The following is a 3,334-nucleotide window of genomic DNA, read 5'->3' as shown; positions in this document are numbered from 1 at the left end:
ATGGCGGTGGCTCTCACATTTCCCTTGAGCTCAGCCTCAACTCCTACAGAGATGCAGACATGGCTTAGTATAGAGTATTATTATTATTATTATTATTATTTTTTTTTTTTTTTGTAAATAGCTGAAATTAATTAGACTGAATGAATGCATTTTTTTTTTTTTTTATTATTATTATTTTTTTTTAATTATTTTTTTTTTATTATTATTTTTTTTTTTTGTAAAAAAAGCTGAATTTAATAAGACTGAATGAATGCATTTTATTTTTTTTTTATTTTTATATTTTTTTTTTATTTTTTTTATTTTTTTTATTATTATTATTTTTTTAAAAAAAATATAGGACTCAAAAATATTTATAGGACTCAAAATGAAAGACAAAAATATTTATAGGATTCAAAATGAAAGACAAAAATATAAATCCCTTCCCCCACACTTAAATATTGCATTATCCTCAATGTAATCAATTAAAAGCATGCAATGAAATAAGTAAGCATATAGGGATGGAATTTACGAAAATAACTACTAAAACAAAAAGAAAATGGAGGAGTAAAAGGGGAAGAGAAAGCAAATCTGATTATATTCTGAATTGGGTTGCCTCCCAAGCAGCGCTTGTATTTTACGTCTTGCAGCCAGACGGTACCTACATTAAATAAAGTTAGTAACTTAATATTAACAAAGAAATACAAAAATAAACAAACAAGTAACTATGAATTACAAACTACAAGTATAATTAACAAGTATTTTGTACATAAGACACAAGTTAAGTACACAAGTGAGTATAAAACGTAAAAAGTATTTTTACAAGTATAAAGTGTGAAACAACAAAATAATTTACACGTAAAGAGTATGCACAAGTATTTCTTTTGTTATAAACATTATTGATATCAAATCTAATTCCAAGCGGTAAATCAAGTGGACGTGCGGCCCAAGTATAGTCGTCTAGACACAAAGTCCCTCCTACATCCGTTGGGCAACCTTACTGAAATGGCCAGGTAGGGGAGGGTGAACACGAGAGGAAAAATCCATTTTGGCATGAGCTAGGCCCATTTGTAAGCACTTCTGGATTCAAAAACCCGTCATGAACGTTGTCCCCTTCCTAGACACCATCTCACATAGGATATTCTTACTAGGATGTAAAAGGTCCTAAGTGTGTTAGACAGTTCAATGAATGTTAATAAAGGCCGCCCTCAACCTTAAGGGACCTGAACTAGGTACCAATAAGGGGTTTAGGCCAATATTAATAAGCACGACTTCACCTATTCCTTCTTTAATTTACAACTCACAATTAAACTCGTATTCAACAATAAAAAAAAACAACCTAGTTAATTTAAACTAAGTATCAAACAGTTTATATACAACAATTATAAACAAAAACAAGTGATTTTTCAATCCCCGGCAACGGCGCCAAAAATTGATACGCTCAAAGCAAGCGCATAATTTAACCCTGAAAACATCGTTAGTAGTATAAGCAAATAGGGATCGTTCTATTCCGGGGATTGAGGGTACACCTGTCATTGTCAAAAAAAACAAATAAAGAATTAAAATAATAAAGTAAAAAGTATTATGTACAAAAATAAAATAAAGAATAAAAATATATACAAGTTAATATAAAAAGGGGGGTTTTGAGATTATAGAATTGGAATTAAAATTAAATGAAATAAAGAAAGTGTAAAAACACATATACAAGGGTGGAACACAAGAAACAAAGATCAAAACTACAATCATATGAATGAAATCCAATTACAATTCCTATAGTTGATTATCTATGTCATGAGAAATAAGTTGACCATGTGAAACATTCGAAGCAAATGATTTCCCATATTTTACTTTCCTTGAATATTTAATCTAAGTGAAAGCACCTAAATTAAACCTATTGAACATGCAATCATAGTCTAGAAAACTAGCTAATCAAGAACACATTCAATGCATGAAGAACAAAGAAATGATGTCAACCAAAGTGCACAACCTAGTATGAAAAATTCCATCTATTTGCAATCCTCCTTAATTGATTTCGACTTTTGTTCAAAGCCTTTACTACTTAAATCTAGCACCAATTACATGCATATATCCTAAGTTGGCCATCAAAGAACACATACATATAAAAGTTTTCCATAATCCAAAATCAATTAAGCAATCTCACATAAGCAACATAAAAATCAACATAAAGAAATCACAATTTTTATTCAAACATAGAAATTGGGCTTAAACTTTGCCCTTAATGTTATTGTTAACTAGAAACAAATTCCTACGAAATTAAATAAGGAAAAAGAATGAATTACACCGTGAGTTGGAGATGGAGATGGAGTGCTTGAAACGTTGAAATCTTGAATCTTGGAAGCAAGCCTTCAAGGTGGACGATGGAGGATATGATATTCCCGGCTCCTTCTTCTTCTTCTTCTTCTTACTTGAAAACGCAGAATTTTGCAACTAGAGAATGGAGAGAAAAATGGAATGGAAATGGAGAGACAAAGAAGATGAAATGGATGAAGGAATGTGTTTAGAGTGAGAGGAGAAGGTGTTTATATAGGGAAGAAAAAGAAGAGTGAAATGATAAATGGAAGAAAAATAATGAAAGTGGTTTGTAAAATATGGAAAAGATGGAGTAATGATGAAATGAAAGCAAGGCATGAAGGTGTAGAAGTATGGAAGTGATGATGATCTATTGGAGCAGAAAAATATATCCAAGGAAAAAGAGAAAAGCATCTAGCTTTCTTCATGTGGGTAGGAAACATGAACATGTGATGTTGAGCTGTTTTTTAGATCAGTTTCTGCCCCTTTATTCCTTCAATTATTTCTCCAACAAGCATTCCCAATTTCACTATGACCTCTTCATAAAAAATGTTCCATTATGAGTGTAGATCACCCTGGTAAAATTTCAGATTTTTATTCCATGTGGTTGGGCCGAAAATGCTGCTGGACCTCTTACAGGTCCAGTTTTCCAGTTTTGCTTCTGTAGAAAATTGGGTTGATTGTTTGAAGGCCTTCCACTCAACAAAAGTTCTTGCACTCTTCATAAGAAATGATCCTTGGGCTGTCTAGAATGGATCTGGAAAGTTTCAGCTCATTTGAAGTTCATTTGGTCCGGCGGCCGCTCCTTCTTCCTTGCTTGGCTTGGTTTCTCCTAGCCGGAGTAGGAAAATGTGTAAAATTGACATTTTAGTACATTTCCATTTTTCTCTACCATTTATAGGTAAGTGTGGACCTAATGCTTATTTCACCATCATTTACTCCAATGTACCTAAGAAAATAGAAATTGAGTTAAAAATCGATTCGTTAAGGAATTAACTAAGCAAAATGTGAGGAATTAACTATTAAAATACCACATTAAAATGCTCCT

At 31.9% G+C, this 3,334-nt stretch overlaps 1 long non-coding RNA gene across 1 annotated transcript; it reads right to left on the bottom strand.

Moving 5' to 3' along the window:
• Nucleotides 1–329: 329 nt before the first annotated feature.
• LOC133732676 (uncharacterized) lies at nucleotides 330–3,334 on the bottom strand. The gene is made up of 2 exons (XR_009857265.1): nucleotides 2,277–3,334; nucleotides 330–1,505 (listed from the first exon to the last, which is right to left on the bottom strand). It is a non-coding gene; the product is annotated as an uncharacterized LOC133732676 (long non-coding RNA).

The sequence above is a fragment of the Rosa rugosa genome, chromosome 2 (assembly GCF_958449725.1).
Source record: "Rosa rugosa chromosome 2, drRosRugo1.1, whole genome shotgun sequence".
In the NCBI taxonomy this organism is placed as follows: domain Eukaryota; kingdom Viridiplantae; phylum Streptophyta; class Magnoliopsida; order Rosales; family Rosaceae; genus Rosa; species Rosa rugosa.
Note: the sequence above shows the minus strand (reverse complement) of the source record. Positions and strands in the feature narration are given on the sequence as shown.